The sequence below is a fragment of the Echinops telfairi genome, unplaced genomic scaffold (genome assembly GCF_000313985.2).
Source record: "Echinops telfairi isolate 266 unplaced genomic scaffold, ASM31398v2 ScPeMD7_7420;HRSCAF=8458, whole genome shotgun sequence".
Taxonomy (NCBI): Eukaryota; Metazoa; Chordata; class Mammalia; order Afrosoricida; family Tenrecidae; genus Echinops; species Echinops telfairi.
This window is the reverse complement of record NW_022111320.1, coordinates 52983773-53002166: the sequence shown is the minus strand read 5'-3', so window position 1 is coordinate 53002166 and position 18394 is coordinate 52983773. Positions and strand designations below refer to the sequence as shown.

The following is an 18394-nucleotide window of genomic DNA, read 5'->3' as shown; positions in this document are numbered from 1 at the left end:
AACCCATGGGCCAGTTCTACCCCGTCCCGTAGGGTCACCGTGAGTGGTGACTTGGTGGCAGTAAGTGGGTTTTCCCTCCTGCTGACGTGGGGGTGGGCCGTGTTAGAGCCACGGTTTGGGAAACACTATCTAAATGGTTTTGGGTTTGCAGCCAGGAAGACCAAGGGCTGAAGCCATGAGTTCTAATCCCAGTTCTGCCACTTTCTGACTCTGGAGTCTTGGGCACATGACCCTCCCACCCTCAGCCTCGGTGTTTGCATCTGTGAAGTGGAAGCTCCGGCACCCCAGCCTGCCTCAGTGGGGAGTGTGCAGGGGTGGGGGTGGGGCAGTCCCGAGCCCTGTCCTGGACACAGTCTTCTTCCTCCTCTCCCCTCCCTGGCCCCTCTCCCCTCTGTCCTCCCTCCCCTCTCCCCTCCTCTTTCTCCCACCTTCCTGTCTAGTCTCCAGCCTTCAAGCCCATCTTATCACCCTGACCCTGGGCAGGGGAGCTGAGGTGCCGGCGTCCAGGAAGGGCCAAGGGTCCAGCCTGCGTCACAGTCACCGTCAGGCTGTGCACAGCGTCCACCCAGCGGCCAAGGCAGAAGGAAATGTCAATGCCAGTCCACCCCTCCCGCCCTGAGCCCCGCTAACTATTTTTAGGACAGCCCCATCCAAGAGGATCCTGCGGCTGGGAGGACCGTGGGCAAGCTGGCTGCTGTTCCCCTCCACCTCCCCATGGATCCCGCCAGCCTTTCTCTTCAGGAGACCTGAGGTGGGAGTGGTGGGAAGCCTTGGGGGGCGGGGGGAAGAGAAGCCACAAAAGCTTGTGCTGAGATGGGGAGGGAGATGTGCCCGAGGCAACGCCACACTGCACGTGGACCCCAGGAGTCCTGTTTTCTAAACCACCACCACCATCACCCTGCCTTTTCTAGGGGACAGTCCTTGGCAAGGGGGAGGGGGGAGTGAGGGAAGGGGCTGGCTGGCTGTGAGGGGCTTTCTGGAGAGGTGGGGTCTTCAGTGCTTGCCTCATCCCCTCCTGGCCTGCCATGTGGTCGGGCCAGAGCAGGGCCTCTTGAGGGTGGCCTGCCCCTCCCGCCCCCTGAAGTGCACTGGACAGCATGTGGCCCTGGGCACCACCTGGGGGGTGGGGGACATGGTACAGGAAGCTGTCGCCCTGGACACTGCAACCTAGGCTGAAGCTCATGAAGACGTCAGGAGGCTGGAACACAGGGGGTGGGGGCCCAGTGCTTCAGGCAACGGACACCCCACCATCGCCCCTGTGGTCGCTGCCAGAGTGGGAAGCCAAGGAAAGTGGGTTTCAATGGGCAGGTTCATTAGTGTTAATGCCCTGCCCTGCCCTGCCCTGCCCTGCCTCATGTTTAGAATGGACTGAGAGCGAGGGGCAGCGTGAGGGCAGATGGGAAGACAGCGTGCAGGGAGAGTAGTTGAAAGTACGAAAGCGGAGAGTTAGAGAGAGGAAGAGACGGAAGGATGGACAGACGTGTGGCCGCACGAGAAGGTGAGAAAGAGCAAACCAAGGAATCCCACATTAATAAACTTTGGGGGACAGAAATAAATGATCATGTCTAAAGAGAACCTGTGCTTGCCCCGATTGGCTGTGGCACCAGCAGAACGGCAAAGGGTGGGCAGGTTTCTGTGAGACGTCTTGAGAAGGCGAGGTGGCATGGAGAAGGGGTTAGAGACGCCAGCTGTGGCCCAGAACCGTAGTATGACTGCTGGACCCTTTAGGAACCACGCTGGGCAGGGGGCTTCTCTCCTCTCTGGCCCTGAAGGCATTCGCAGGCCTGGTGAGGAGGGGGCTGGGATGGACTCGGAGGAGGGGAGTGGGGACGTTCAGCGGACAGGGTGCCCGGCGGGCAGGGCCAGGGAGGTAGGTGGGCGAGTCACATGATTAACAGGTGATGGCCACGCTGAGCTGCCCACAGGGTGTGGCACGGGCACGTCTGTGTCTGCTTAGCCCTGTGAATGAGACCCAGGATGGCTGAGCACCTGACTTTCCAAGGACCAGACAGCAGGTTGGGAGCCTGGCAGCCCTCTGGGTCTTCCGCCCTGCAGCCCTGGCAAACCCCCTGCCCCCTGCCCCAGGAGGCTGAGGAAGCTGCAGTGGCCTCAGTGTCTCCGTGGGAGTCATTTCTCTGTTGTGGGTGTCAAGCCCAGTTCAGGCAGGGTGAGGGGCGTGCCTGTCACTGCTATGGGCTAGCCGGCTGGCCTGAGGGGAAGCCGGCCGTTTCCAGGAACCTCTGGGCAGTCAGCCACCACCACCTGTGACCAAACTCTTCCCAGATTCCAGGCACGGGGGCTTCCGTGCCCCTTCCTGTCCCCCGTGGGGGACCTCCTCCTCCCCTCGGGGCCCCTGGAGGGAGAGCAGGAGGCTCTGCACATCCCTGTTGTTTCAGGTACAAAAGGGGCCCTGATCTCAAGTATAATTAGAGGGGAACATCTATCAAATCATTTTAAAAATTATTCTATCAGGGAGCTCTTACAAATCTTCTTACAACCGTCATCCAGTTGTATTCAGCACACTTGTATATAGGTTGCCATCGACATTTCCAAAACGATTTCTTTCTGCTTAAGCCCTTGGTATAAGCTCCTCTTTTTCCCCCTCCCACCCTCATGAAATCTTGATCAATTCTATATTACTGTGACACTTATTAAGTCTCAAAGGGGACAAAGGCAAGTCAAAGACAGACGCGTGGTCCTGCGGATGAGGGAGATGGCATCTGGGGGTCTGCTGAGATTCAGAGCAGTAAGAGACATCTAACCAGACCGACTGGCCTTGAGCCAGTGTCCCCTCCCAGCAGCCCCACAGGAAGGGGAGAACGCCCCTGTGTCTTTCCAAGACAGTCGCTCTGCATGGGAGCAGGACGCCGGTCTTTCTCCCGAGGAGCGGCTGGTGGCTCCACACTGCTGAGCTCGTAGCTGGCGACCCCGCCTGGAACCGTTAAGGTCAGGGGAGGGCAACCGAAATGGAACAGAAGGCCGATCGTCGGCAGATCAATCTATCACCAATAGAGAGAGGACTACAGGGGACGTCCCTGAACTATGGTCCAGACACCGTATGAGAGAAATGCTCCCAGGGCTGGGTCAGCGCATTCTGACCAAAGCAGTGGACAGGGCCTGACTCCGGACTGTCTGACCCCCTAGTCCTGTCCATCAGGGTGAGCCCCGATAAACTGCGCCTCCGCGGGCAGGTGGAGAGGGGTGGCGGTGACCCACTGCCCCATGTGCTCTGCCGGAGGACAAGACTGTCCCCATCCCTGGTCAGTCACGGGAGGGGTTCCATGGTGGGGCTTTGCAAATGGATTCTGGGTTTTCACTGCCCTCTGTAGCCTTCTGCAAATGGGGGTGGGGTGGGGGACTCAGCATTTCAGCTTCCATTCAGCCTTATGCCAGACCTCATCTCTCTCCCCTCCCTGCCTCATGCCCCCACCTTTGGTATCAATAGTAGTCATTGGGCAGCAGCTGCCATATATGAGTCCCCCACCACAGGACGGCCAGCATACATGCGTGCTTTCTGTGGGACCAGACTCCAGCAGATAGTGTGTGAGTGTGTGTATGTATGTGTGTGTGTATGTATCTGTGTGTACATGTGTGTGTGTATGTGTGTGAGTATGTGTATGTATCTGTGTGTACATGTGAGTGTGTCTGAGTGTGTATGTATCTGTGTGTATGTGTGTGTACATGGGTGTGAGTGTGTGTGTGTCTGAGCATGTGAGTGTGTGTGTGTGTGTGTGTGTGACTATCTCGTCAGGCGGATGGCCGCCCTAGGCAGTCCCTATTCACAGCACCATTGCCAGGGTGTGGGAGCAGGAAGCCGCCTGGGTTCAAACCCAGAGGCCCCTGTCCTCTCTCTGTGTCCTGTGTGCCCTGTAAGCAGGTCTGTGGCCCTTCTGGGCCTCGGTGTCCTGGGGCCTGCGCAGAGGAGAGTGCAGTGCCTGGGGACGAGCCGGCTGCCGGCTGCCGGGGGCTTGGAGAGCGACTTGTGTGGAGTTTCGTGTCTAGAAAGGGGCCCGGAGTCCAGCCAGGGCAGTCTTTCCGAAGCCCGCCCTTTCACCCTCTCTCCTACCTCTTTGTCCAAGACCCTAGTTCAAGGTTGCACAAGTGGCCCTCCCTCGGGGTTGAATTACAGCCCTGGGCCTCAGTGGGGGAGGCGGGGCGGGGCTCTTGTGTAAGAGGAGCAGGCTTGCGAAAGGCCAACGTTCTCAGCCCTGGAAGTGCCTTGGCCTGCTGTGACCTTTGAGGTCTTAAGTGGAGTTGAAAGGGGTGCGGAGGTGGACTAACAGCCTCCCTGCCTGCCTTGGGGAGTCCCCTGCCCCTCACGACTGCCACCAGGCAGGTCATTGCTTCAATCAGGTTGCAGGAGCAGGGCCAGCAGGGCAGAGAGGAGAGGCAGCGGGGGTCCTGGGCCTGCCTGGCTGAGGGGTGGCCAGAGCGGAGCTCAGGTCAATGTCATTCCTGGAGCCCCCCCAGCTGACCGGGCCTTTCTCCTAGTCTTCACGAAAAACCCCCACGCCCAGTTTTCATGTGAGGCCTTTGACAGTTGGAGCGCTTGAGATCTACAGTCTCCAGGAAGCACGGCCAGGGTCCTGCGTGCGGGCAAGCGTGAGGGGACTCCACAACCCTCGCCCTTGGCTGGTGGGCACACAAGGTGGCCGAAGGCACTGCGATTTCTTCTTTTTCAATAACAAAAGCCTCACTCCTTGAAAGAGGCCGTACCGGCATGTGCTGGACTGTACACAGCACAGCAGTGTGGCCACAGGGTTCTCCTTATACCTGGCCTCTGCTCACGGGGTCATGGGAGCCTTCCAAGAAAGAGCCGACTCGTCCACCCAGTGCCCGCCGGAACGCACCTGCTGCATGCTCAGCCCTGCACTGATGCAGCCAGACAACAGCCCTCCTGGCTTGTACCTGGCTCTTCCTTCTTAAGACTATGGCTTGGAGAAGGCTCCTTATCGGAAGAGGCTGCCTCTCTGCTTCGATGGCTGCATGACACCCTGCTGTCCCCACACACTGTGAGGCACCGTCTAGGCCCACACTAATTGTCTGGTGGTCTCCAATACGCGGTTCCTACAAATATCCTTGAGCCTGTTTTTCGGAGGAGCCAAGGCCTTCTGGGGGATTGATTCGGACAAAAACCACAGTGTGGAGGGTTGCCCAGTTGTTCTGACTTACCGCGCTTGTTGTTAGTCCCGAGCCCTGGTGGCGTGGTGGTGCCTCACAGGGCTGTTGACTGCGAGGTCCAAGCTTTGAAACCTCCAGGCTCTTGATGGGAGAAAGATGGGGCTTCCCACGTCCACAAACAGTGACGGCCTCAGGAGCCCCAGGGGCATTCTGCTCTGTCCCACAGCGCAGAGCCGACTCAGCCACACTGGCAAGGATCTTGTAAGTAGCCTCGGGTGCTTGACGGCCAAAGGCCACTTTCAGGAAGTGGGTACATGGGCTGGCCCCTCAGCCCAGGTGAAGGGGCTTCAAAACGTTTGTGGGATATTGTGAATGAGGGGGAACGCATAGTGGTGACCCAAAGCCCATCTGTAGGCAGCTGGACATCCCCTTAGAGAAGGGTCTTGGGGAGGAGATGAGCCAGTCAGGGTGCAGTGTAGCAACGATGAAACAAACAACTTTCCTCTGGTTCTTTAATGCTTCTCCCCCCCACCACTATCATGACCCCAATTCTACCTTACAAATCCGGCTAGACCAGAGGAGGTACACTGGTACAGTTAGGAACTGGAAACACAGGGAGTCCAGGACAGATGAGCCCCTCAGGACCACTGGTGAGAGTGGCGATACTGGGAGGATGGACAGAGGGTAGGGGAGAAAGGAGGAACTGATTACAGGGATCTACATATAACCTCCTCTCTGGGGGGTGAACAACATAAAAGTGGGTGAAGGGAGATGCTGGACTTTGTAAGACATGACAAAATAATAATTTATAAATTGTCAAGGGTTCATGAGGGAGGGGAAGTGTGGAGGGAGGGAAAAATTAGCTGATACCAAGGGCTCAAGTAGATAGCAAATGTTTTGAGAATGATGATGGCAACAAATGTACAAGTGTGCTGGACACAGTGGAAGTATGTATGGATTGTGATAAGAATTGTACGAGTCCCCAATAAAATGATTTTAAAAAGAAAAATAAGTTCATGGGAAAATTCCACTTCCCTAAAAATTTTTAGAGCCCCCTCGTATTTCCTGGGCATCCAATGCTGCCACGTGCCTGACTGGGTTCTGGGGGTGGCAGCCACTGGCAAAGGAGGTATAGCCCCTTCTCTTGTGGAAACCAAACCAAGCTCACTGCCACCGAGTAGGACAGGGTGGAACTGTCCCTGCAGGCTTCCAAGACTGTCACTCTTATGGCAGCAGACAGCCTCATTTTCCTCCTGAGGACTGGCCGGTGGTTTTGAACTGCCGACCTTGCAGTTAGTGGCCCAAAGTGTAAGCCGCTAGGCCACCCGGGTTCCCTTCTCTCAGGGCAGTGTGCTAACGGGAGGCAGACATTCCTGAACACACGCTCACCTGCCCATCCAGGTGTTCTGGGTGACAGGCACGCCCTACACTGGGAGTCCATGCTGACTCAGAGTGACCCTGCAGGACGGCGGCAGTGGCCCCTGTCAGTTTCCAAGACGCAGACTATGGGAGTAGGAAGCCCGGCCTTCCTCCCTCGGAGCAGCCGGTGGTTTAAAACTCCTGACCTTGCAGTTAGCTGCCCAATATGTCACCACTCGGCGACCAGGGCTCCTGCAGATTAGGAGCAGGCGCTCTGTATTGCAGGTGTGAGAGGCTTCTCTGAGGAAGGGCTGCTCAGGGCAAGTACCAAGGAAGGAGAAGGGGCCTGAGGGTGCAGGAGGTCGCTCTCAGGCAGCTCCAGCCTGGCTGCCGGGCCTTGTCCCAGGGGAGGGCTGGAAACCAGACCCAGAAGTCCCGCAGCGAGGAGGAGGCCGTGGAAAGAGCTCATTATTGGGATGACTCTGGGGCAGATGGTTGAGCACTTCGGGGGGGTCTTTCCAATGATGTACTCGCTCCTCTATGCCCAGAAACTTGGGAGACAGTTGCCTGGCCAACAGACCAGAAGGAGAAATCCGGGTTTGTCCCCGTCCTAAAGAAAGGTGACCCAACAGGTGCAGGGATCGTCAAACAGGATCCTCGTGCAGTGCAACGTTGCTGTAGGGAATTCAGAATTGGCGGCGGCGGCAGCCTGCCAACAGGGAGCTGCCACCAAAGGAAGCCCACCTCAGGAGAGGGCCAGGCAGGAGTAACGCTGCCGACGTCGGACGGATCTTGGCAGAAAGCAGAGCAGTCCAGAACGATGCTGTGTTAGTCCAGGTAGAGAAACAAATTCATACACACTCATATGTGTATAGAAAAGAGCTTTATATCCAAGAGCCATTGAACATTGAGAAAACATCCCAGCCCTGTCCAGATCAAGTCCATAAGTCCAATTTTAGCTCACATGTCCAATACCAATCTATAAAGTCCTCTTCAGACTCACACAACACATGCAATGACACTGAATGCAGGAAGGTCACAGGCCAGTGGGTGCAAAGTTTTGTGGATCCAGTGGCATTGTAAGCATCTCAGCGCTGGCTGGGGTTGAGAGAGGAGAGAGGGGAGGGAAGGGGAAGAGAAGAGAGGAGAGGAGAGAGAAGAGGTCTCTTGCCTCCAGGGAGGAACACAGGAGCTCCCAGAAGCCTCAGGAGAAGGCCACGCCCACACAGAGGCCTCATTGGCTATGACCTGATTGACAGGCTAGGCTCCACCCCTACACTCTGAATCCTCAAATTGACACCAGATTATGAAACTGGTGCAGGTGCTTCCCTGTGTTTTATTGGCTGATCCGAGGAGGTCGGCTGTGTTTTATTGGCTGAGCCGGGGAGGTGGGTGGTGTTTTATTGGCTGAGCCGGGGAGGTGGGCGGTGTTTTATTGGCTGAGCCGGGGAGGTGGGCGGTGTTTTATTGGCTGCACCGAGGGGGTAGGCGGTGTGGGGCATGCAAGCCTGTGTAGCCTCCAGAAGAACGGGGCTTCCAGGGACACGGCCCTGTGCTCCTGCAGAGACCCAGGGGCAAGGGTTCGAGCGGAAGGGGGAACTGCGTCCTTCCACACCAGGAAAGGTGCAGGTCAGGGCTGTCCTCCGGCCACCCTCATGCAACGCCCCTCTGTGCGCCAGGGAAATCACACCGGAACCCTGGACTACGTGGAGCAGACCACGCTTCAAGATCCGGGGAAGGCTCATGGACAAATCGCCGAAGGCAGACAGACGACACAACCCTCACCACTGGGCCGATGACCATCCCGGTCAATGGAACGAAGATCAATGTCGACGTGCTTCGATCTACAGCCCACACCCACGGAAGCACTGGTCAAAGGTCAGTGGGGCCCTGCGGAGGCAGGTCTGTGCACGAGACCTCTCGAACGTGCTGAAGAGCAGGGCTGCCCCTGAGGGCTGAGGTGCCCTGTGACCCGAGCCCAGGGCTTCCCTGGCCGTGTGCTTTTGTGAGAGTTGGGCAGCGCATGAGGAAGACGCAGGCCAGGAGCATGGACGCAGTTGGATCACGGTGCCAACCGCAGAGAGGATCGGAAATGTGACGCCCGCCAGGAAGACGGACATGCCTGTCTTGGAAGAAGCACAACTGGAGTTGTCCCTCGGAAGCGAGGACGACGGGCGAGATGCGTCTCGTGTCCGTGGACCCGTTCTTGGGAGAGGCCGGTCACCGGGAAATGACCTCGTGTTGGGTAAAGCAGAGGCCCTCAACAAGGGGGACTGACACAGCGGTGTCTAACCTTGTGAGAATGTTGTAGGCAAGGGCCGGGCCCGGTCCTGCGGTGCAGGGGGTCGCTGGGAGCCAGCGTAGACTGGGTGGCACCCAGAGCAGCTGCCACGGTGAGAGCTGGGAGGCGCAGGGGAGTTGAGAGCCACAGGCAGCACCAAGGAACAGGACCGTTTGGGCTTTCTGGGCCCCTGGAAGACCCTTGAGAGGGGAAGCGGGGACGGAGCAGGAGGTCCAGGTCCTCCTGGCCTCCGGGAAGACGCAGTGTCAGGTGTAACCAGAGGGCAGGGGCATGAGGGGCCAGAGAGACGAACTGGGCCTCCCTCGGGCCATGGAGACGGAGGGCGCTCAGAGGTGGGCCTTGTTCTGTGGGGCCTGGGGCTGGGCCGCAGCTCTGAAGCCTCGCAGCGGAGCGCAGGGAGAAGCAGACTCAGGCTCAGGCTGGCATTGGGTCAGCACCAGACCTCAGGGGCCTGGGGCCCCGCTGGGGACAGGGAAGCCACAGAGCTTTCTCAACCTCCAGAGCCCATCCGGCTTGGCAAGCCTCCCAGTTGAGACATGGCCTCACAGCTTCCCCCCACCCCACCCCATAACGGCCACCAGACCTCCACACACACCCCTCCCAGGTTCCTCTGCGCAAAATCACCCTCACCTGACTTGTGGGGACTGGACTTTCGGGGCTCCAACTGTGGACTGGGGTGTGGGTGAGGGAGAGGCCAGTGGTGCATGGGAGATACTCAGATACTCCCTGAACGATGGATGTATGGATGGGGGAGGGAGGGAGGGGAGCGGGGTGGGTGGCTGTGGGCTGTGTCCAAACCAGGTGTGGGAGGGGCCAGGCCCACTGAGGGGGCAGTTTGTGTTGGAAGCAGGCGACTGTGAATATGGGGGGTGGGGGGGGCAGGTCAGCAAAAAGCCCAGGGGTGGGAGGACAGGGGAGGAAGGCGGCTCACGGAGAGGCGTGCCCAGCCCCCAGCATGGCCTCCACACCACCCTCTTATGCATGTGGCCCACACGGTCCGTTCACCACCTCCCTTTCCTTGTTGTCACAGGGTCATTGCGACAGGCACTGGGTCTCGGGCCTGACCTGTGCGTGGTGGTATGGCTGGGAGCCCCCTGAAGCCTTTGGAGCTGAGCTGGGCGGTGGGGGCTGCAGGGCAGACCACAGGGCAGAGTGGCCAGTCAGCCCTTCTCCCCTGACTCCTGTGCCTCCCTCGCTGGGTCAACCTGGGCTCAGGGCTGTGCTGCAGGGGATGGGGGTGGGTTCGTTTCCGGTCTGCATCACTCCATTTAGAAACACGTATAAAGTATTGAAGGGCAAGGGTGCCGCTGTGCGGACCCAGGCCTGCCTAGTGGGAGCCGTGGCACTCAGCCCCTCCCATGCATGCATCCGTGCACACGGAGCAAGAGGAATCGTGGCATCCGAATCGTGGTGCTGGCAAAGAACCCTGAAGGTTCCGTGGACTGCACAAAGACCCAGCAAGGCGGCCTTGGGAGAGGTGCGGCCAGAGGGCTCCTTAGAAGCCAGGCTGGCCTTGCATCCTGGAGGGTGTCTCGAGGAGAGGCCAAGGGTGCCATCCTCCACAGGGAGGGCAGGGGTCAAGAGGCAGTCCCTTGGCAGGATGGGCTGACCCCGCGCTACAGCGACAGGCTGGGACATCACAAGGACTGTGAGCTGGGTGGAGTTTCGCGCTGCTGCACGCGGTAGGCTCGCTGTGAGCCGGCATGGGACCCAACCAGCACACACTCAGAAGACATGTCCCCCCCGGCTCGTGCGTGTCTTAGCAGGGGGAATCAGGTCTGGGAGCCCTGGGGCCAAGTCTCCCAGCAGGGCAGCCTGCCGGGCCTTTGGAGGGGGCTCACGCCTGACAACCCCCAAACACTCCTGCTCTCCCTGGCCCAGGGAAGCCCAGAGCCACGGACAGCCCTTCCCACCAGCCACTCGCCCTGTCACTCACTCTGCTCCTGGGACAATGGGTGCTGGACCTCCCTGAACTGACCACAATGTGCCCCCACCCCAGGGTGTGTGTGTGTGTGTGTGTGTGTGTGTGTGTGTGTGTGTGTGTGTGTCTGAAGCTGTGTGGTCGGGCAGCCGTTTCTCTGTGAGAATTACTTTTGCCACCTGTTTAATGGGGAGGGTGGTGGTGTCTGGCACCTGACTATGATGTCAAGGCCATTGTTAGGGGTCAACTATGATCCCAGGCTGCCGTTGCCTGGGCCTGGAGCTGGTGGAGCAGGGGCCACCAGGCTCCTGAGTCCCCCTGGAACCTCATGGCCGATGTCCCTTGCTGGTGAGGATCCCGGAGAGCAGGTCCTGGGTGCAGGAGGAGCCTGCTTCTCCTCGGGACGGACGGCGCACGCATGTTTGAAGCTGGTTATCTGCAGGCTGCAGCTCGAGAACAGGCAGCCTGGCTTGGGGACAGGAGGCTGGGAGGAGGGACCTTAGGGGACTCTCCTCGGCCTGGTTCCTAGGGCGAGGGGCGCCATCTCGAGAAGCTCAGGCAGGGTGGGCACCTGAGAACGGGAAGTTCAAGGCGGCAGCTCCCCCTCCCCGCCTTTTAATGTTAGCAGAAAGCCAGAGAGACTTTATTTTCAGCTCTAGACCCCAAGCTGGGTAGAGCAGAGTTGTGAAAATGTCCGATTCACCCCAACACTCACGTCGAATCCTGTTTGCAAAGTCCTAGACTGAAAATGTCGTCATGCACGGAGCAAGCCCGTGTCTGGGCCGTCTCTCAAAAAGCCTGGCGGGAACAAACCATCGTCCAGGACCTACGTTTCTGGTGGCATGTACTCTGCTGACAGGCCCTGAAATCCTGTCAGTGGGCCCCCTCAGGGCCGAATGAGTTTTTAATAATAGCAATAAGACACTAACTGGAAGCCACCCATTTCCACGCCACGCTGCCACATGTCACTCTGCCATTTTCAGTTATTCTTCCAAAAATCAGTCCTCTCTCCGACCTCTGCCCGAGGGAGCCCTGGGTGTGGTGGTGGTCACTCGTGAGGCTGCCACTGGCCACTCTGAGGGAGGAAGACAGTGGGCTCTTCTCTCTCCACCTGTCTCTCCCCCATCCCTTTTTTCTTCTCCGGGGGCCTCCTCCCAGACTCTGGGCCCCCAGGACTCCCAGGGGCAGTGGCCCGCATTCCCCAGCACCTGTGGGGACAGATCTGTGTGTCCCCTTCAGTGGCCCCTCAGGGCTGCCCTGTGGGCACGTTTGCAAAGGCTGCATGCAGAGGGCACTCTGGGCCGGGCTTGGAGGAGGGCCCGGAGCAAACAGACCGAAATGCGCCCTGAGTGGCGGATGTGTGAGGCGCTCTCTGAGAGTCAGTGTTCCGTGGCTAAGCCCTCCGGGAGAGCATGTTCTAGAAGCCTGTGGATCGGGACAAAGGAGGAGTGTCCTTTCAGGGGCTGGGCGCATGGCGGAATGTTTGGGCTGGTGGGGGGTTGCGGGGAACCAATGACGGTGTCCTCTTTCCTGCACCTGTGGCTTTTCCAACAGGCACCTGGCCCCAGGCAGGTGTGCGCAGGCGCCTGCGGGGAAGGGACTGCAGCTGGTCTTAGGAGGCTGCGGCCGGCCGCCCTGCTCTGGTGCTGGTCTCACCACGGCCTCTTGACACCCCACCCCTCCTCAGGCCTGGTCCCCTCCTGCGTATTTCTGGCGGGCTGAAAGACAGGCTGATGCTGTGGCCTGTGGGGCGCCGCCCTGATCTCGAGACTGCCAGAGCGATCTTTGGAGCGCTCCTGCGTCATTCTGCGGGGTCACTTCCCTCAGAAGAGGGGCCACATGCTCAGTGGAGTCCTCCAGACACGTGTGTGTCCCCCCCCCCCACTAGCTGACACCTTGCCGACAGTCCCTAGACGCGGGCTCGCACACCCACACTTTAAAAAAAGGATCATTTTATTGGGGACTCTCATAACAGTCCATACATTGATTGCATGGAGCATGTAACCCCCATGCAAATCTTGGTCCCTTCTGCTCAGATCTTGGTGGGAGGAGCTCCCCCAGCCCCCAGCCCCCACCCCCCTGCTGCTGCTCCAGGAGGCCCTCCCTGGCCTTCACAGCCCCCACACTGTCCCCCCCACCCCCGTCCCCGCCCCGTTCCCCAGTCCCCTGCTTCAGCCTTTGCCCCACGCCCCTCTAGAGTGTCAGCCCCATGCAGCCAGAGCCAGGCCAGCTCATCTGCTCATCCCGGACTCTACCGCAGCTGCCACCCCAGGGTGCCCAGAGGCATCTGCTGCTTGAAGCCCTCCATGGGGGGGCGGCTCCCACATACGGGGGAGGGTACACATTGGGGCACTGGGCTCTGCTGCCAGGCCCTGCAGCCAGGGGTGCGGGGGCGGGCCGAGGCACACAGGTGGGGCCATGGGAAGGACCTCTTGGGCGCTGCCAGCACTCCCTGGAGTCAATGGGTGCTGACCTCGCCTGGCCAGCCCTGGAGAGCGCCGTGTTCCTGACGCCACCTCTCAGAGGTCAGCATAGTGCAGGTGAATGCAGCTGCCAAGCCAGTCGAGTGACCCCAAGGCTGTCTTGTGTCAAAAGCCAGAGGCTCCAAGTCAGGACAGGAGCAAGGCCAGGCCCTCCTCCCCTCCCCGCTGGTGCAGCCTTGGCCAAGGGGTGAAAGCCTGGGAAATGGTGCTAGCCCAGGCCAGTCTGACAGCCCTCCTCAGAGTCGGGCCCGGAGTGGCCTCTCAGTGACTGCCCTTGTCAGAGTCCTCGGGGAGGGGCCCGCCAAGCCCACCCCGCCATCCTCCACAAGCCCCTGGCCCCAGACCACCTCGCTGAGGGCCGCCCGGCCAGCTCCGGAGTCACAATCTTGGGGTGGGGGTGGGATTCAGAGGCTGGGTGGGCCTGCCACCCTCCCCCAGAGCTGTCCCAGGCCTCAGCTTGGACCCCTGTCCCTCAGCTCACAGCAGCCCCGCCTCTATGGCTTCGGTTCTCAACCTGTGGGTCTCGACCCCTTTGGGGGTCGAACAGCCCTTTCACAGGGGTCTCCTAAGACCATCGGAAAGCATTTCTGATGGTCTTAGGAAGGGAGACACCGCTCGCTCCTCTAACCGCCTCCAGGAGGGTCCGCCCACAGGCAGATACGCTGATCTGGTCAGAAAGAGGCTAAAGCTCAACCGGCTCACCAACATTCTTTGTACAAGGACTGTTGCAAAATGTAGCGATGTAGTTTACTGTTGTTCTAGTAAGACTGTTACTCATGCTACACCGTGCTTCAAGACAGAATTTCATTGATTTGTCATTAGAAATAAGTAGTTCACAATATATCCTTACATATTGTTTTTTTTATCATTTTATTAGGGACTCATACAACTCTTATCACCATCCAGACATACATCAATCGTGTAAAGCACATTTGTACATTCATTGCCCTCATCATTCTCAAAACATTTGCTCTCCACTTAAGCCCCTGGCATCAGCTCCTCATTTTTTCCCCTCCCTCCCCACTCCCCGCTCCCTCATGAACCCTTGATAATTTACAAATGATTATTTTGTCTTATCTTGCACAGTCTGGCATCTACATGTTGTTTTTTTAAATCATTTTATTGGGGCTCATGCAACTCTTACATAATCCATTACACAGACAATAATTACACATTGTTTTCATGATTAATCACTATGCTTTCATTATGTTCAATTTGTAACAATGAAAATACATCCTGCCTGTCAGATATTTACATGACGATTCATCACAGATAGCAAAATGACAGTGATGAAGTAGCAACGAAAATCAGTTTATGGTTAGGGGTCACCACCACATGAGGGCCTGTATGATAGGGTCTCGGCATGAGGAAGGTTGAGAACCACTGCTCTAGGGCCCTCTCCGGCCCCGCCTGCCCCGCCCTCATGAGCAGGAGGGCACTGCTCCGGCCCCAGATGGCCTGGGTCTCCATGCTCAGTGTTGGCCTTGGGCAGCTGGGTCCCAGGCCTGGTGGTGGTCAGTGCAGGCCCAGAAGGAGACCTTTCCTGACCTCCTCCCCCTCCTCTGTGTGTGACCTCACTGCGCCACCCCCCCACCCCCGACCCCCCTGGCTAACCACCCCCTGCCCCAGTCTGCCCTGTTGCTGCCTCTCCAGGACTGCGTCCAGGTGGGGGCCGAGACCCAGCCAGCCCCCTGCTTCCTGGGCCCTGGGACTCCGAACCACCCCTGAGATGCAGCTGTGCTGCCCCCACCCCACCCCCCAGCCAGCCCTGTGCTGCAAGGCTGTGGGTCTGAGCGGCCTTGGGGAAGACGCCATGGCCTTGCTCAGGATTCTCAAGGAACTCTGACGAGTGAAGCTCGGAGCCTGGAGGCCACCCCCACACGGAGCTGACACTGGGCTTTTGCCCTGGTGGCTCTGGTGACAAGGGGCCGGGCCCTGAGGCACCTGCCTCGCTCCCCTCACCCCACCTGGGGACAATGCCACGATCAGTGTATTGCTCCCACTGTCCAAAGAGGGCCCGAGCTGTCCCCCCCCCCCTCCCCACTGTGGCTTGATTGGGCAAATCCTGTTCTCGGAGGGCATGAGCTGTCCTGGTCCGGGAGGGAGGAGGGCAGGGCTAGGCTCCCCTGGTGTGTGACCTCCCCTGGCTCAGGACACCAGAGACCTTGTGTTCCAGGCACCCCTGCACCCTGTCTGTGCACACAGCCCGACTGCCCCCCCCCCCCTGCACAGGGACCCTGTGTCTGAGGGCGGCCTGCCCAGCAGTCCCCACCCGTGTGTAGTGCAGGCTGGAGCACAGACAGCTCCCTCAGGTGGGGCATGGTGTGGACCTTTGTCCAGGTGGGTGGCTTTACCAGGGTCCACAGGTGATCGGAAACCACGCATGCCCTGCATGTCCGTTAGTAAGTCTAGGGCACCAGCGTCAACCAGCCGCAGTGAGGGATCTCTGCAGGAGGGTCTAAGACGTTGACCCAAACACAGAACCAGGCCAACTCGTAGTACACAACATAAAATTGCAAATGTGAAAATGGACCCCAAACCCTGTAGCCAGAGCTGGGAGAGTGCTTCACACCACACCCTTTGCCAGCTGCCGGCCTGTCCCTGCCGCCCCTGCGGTGTTCCCTAGGTGGCGTCCCAAACACATGGGGGGCACTTGATTCTTTCTCGGGGTCTGCTTCTGGAGAGACACCCACTACGATGCACAGGCACACACAGATACACACAGAGACACACACAGACACACACAGAGACATACAGAGACACACACAGACATACACAGACACACACACAGGTACACACACAGACATACACAGAGACACACAGACACACACACAGACATACACACAGGTACACACACAGACACACACACAGACATACACACAGACACACAGGCACAGCTGTGCACCTATCTTCCCCCATTGCTAAGATCAGGCCAGGAGTGGGAGGGGGGCCCTCTCTCCCGGCACAGCTGTTGGGGTGGGAGAGTCTGGCCTGACCCCCGTGGACCAGAGGAGAGGCCCCTTCTTGAGAGCTCAGATAGGGGGGCAGGTGGCAGGAGAGGCGCGCCTACACTCGGCCTGCCACTACTTGCCTCACCTGGGAGACACGTGTCTCTTCATCCCACCTCTCTCTCTCTCCGCCCTAGGCTCAGGCACCCACGTCACGGTGAGCACCTGCTGGTCTGCAGCCAGCCAACCCCCCAGCGGGGGTTCTGGGATGGCGCATCTTTACAGGTGCAGACAGCCTCGTCTTTCGCCTTTGGAATGGCGGGTGGGCTGACCCACCCAGCCACCAGAGTTCCTGCGAGGTGCCCTCCTCCTTCCTCCACCCCCACAGCAGAGGCAGCCCCGGGCCATGCTGGCTGCCTGTTGACCCATTGGGCATCTCCAGGTAGGCAGGTGGGAGTCAGACCCTCGGTTCCCCCCACTGACCTAGGCACAGAGGTGGTACCCCCTCCCCCCCAAGAATGCTGTGATCCTGGCAGAGGTGGGACACATGGCAGGCTCTCTCCAAACACTTGGGGGTTGAATTGCCTGCCCTAACTGCGCTGAAGGGCCTCTCCACATTGGGACATTTCTGGGAAGCTTGTCAGGAACCTCCTGCTGTTTCTCAGACCTGGTGACTCTAGAGACTGGCTTATCAGACAGGTCTGTGTGGCCTTTCTCTGTGCCAGCCAGACTGAGTGCCCAGCACCTAGCAGGGACCCTCACAGTACATAGTCCAAGGGGGAGGGGCCCGGTCAGCAGGCAGGGACAGGGAAGTGGGGAAGACAGAGGGCGTAGAGGGCGGCCAGCCTGTGGTGGGAGGAGGCGCTGCTCTCTGAGGAAGCTGGAAGTCAGGGGTTGAGGGTGATGGTTAGGGGACAGTGGGAGGAGCAGCCGGTGCAAAGGCCCCCAGGAGGCCGCGCCTAGCCTGTGGAGGGGTGGCAGGAGCTCTGCGTGGGGTGGTGAGAAAGGGGCCACAGGGAGCCTGGATGGGTCTGCCTCCAGCTCCTTCTTCCAGGAGGTCAGTCCTCCTACCACATCCGCTCACGGACACCAGGGGACCTCGGCTGTCCTCGTGGTACACCAGGAGAAACTCAGGCTGGAGATGCGGCTTGGCCCGCCTTCGAACCCCCTTACACGGGGAGGGCAAGGTGGGGACACCCCAGGAGGGTTTCTGCACCACATTGCAGATCCCCTCCTCCCCCAGTCACTGTTAGGGACTGACTTGTGTCCCCGCCCCACTGAATGTCATGTCAGCTGGCTGGGCCCTGGTCCTCAGTATTACATAAGGAGCCTTTTGAGTGTAAGCTGATGTAACCATCCTGTGTCGTAACCCTTGGCTTCTGTGATGTTAATGAGTCAGTATCAGCTCCAAGATCCGTCTGTATCTTGAGTCCATTTTAATTGGAGATGTAAGAGAGATTAAATCAGCAGAGAAGAAAACCAAACTGCCTGCTATAGAGTGGACTCTGAATCACAGGCGCCCTGCAGGGGGGAGAGAAGAGGCTGTCAATCTGTACAGAGCAGACAGCCCCTCTTTCTCTCACTCTGTGCCCAGTGGGCTCGGACTGGCAGCCCATCCCGTGGCCCACTAAGCCACAGGGCTCCGGATTACCGTCCAGAAAGAGGAGCCTTCTTCCTGGGGAGCCGAGCACCCTGTACAGCCACGGGGAGATTGATTTGAAGGGACAAGGCATGCTGTTAGAAGGAGACCAGGAATGGTGTCCAGACACAGGAATGCTGTTCTAGAGACCAGGACCTTCCTTCAGAGCCAACAGAGAGAGAAAGCCTCCCCCTAGAGCCGGCGCCCCGAATTTGGAACCCCAGCCTCTTAAACTGTGAGAGAATAAACCTCTGTTTGTCAAACTCACCCCCTTGTGGAATTTCCTTTAGAGCAACGCTGCCCAATGGAGATACCAGAGAACCGCCGCTGACTGCAGCTGAAGGTTGTCGAAGGTCGCATGGAGCAATTCCGGAGCTGCGTGTCACAGACCTCTTTTCACACTTACATGGATTAAAATTTTGAATGAAAGGAGACATGTCATTTCTAACTCACACTGGCCACACTGGTCACATGTCCCAGATGGCTGCCATCCTGCCCGAGTGGACCATGCTGGTCTAGAGGGCTGGTCTCCAGACTGGTTCCCCGGGGGAGCTTTGAAAGATCAGTGACATAGAGCCCCATCTGCAGAAGCTCTTTGCCACCACCCCACCACAGAGGAGC

At 58.8% G+C, this 18394-nt stretch overlaps 1 long non-coding RNA gene across 1 annotated transcript; it reads left to right on the top strand.

The window, feature by feature from the left end:
- Positions 1 to 674: 674 nt before the first annotated feature.
- On the top strand, positions 675 to 18168 carry LOC123522511. Its single transcript, XR_006680768.1, has 3 exons — positions 675 to 751; positions 16332 to 16576; positions 18064 to 18168. It is a non-coding gene; the product is annotated as an uncharacterized LOC123522511 (long non-coding RNA).
- Positions 18169 to 18394: the final 226 nt, after the last annotated feature.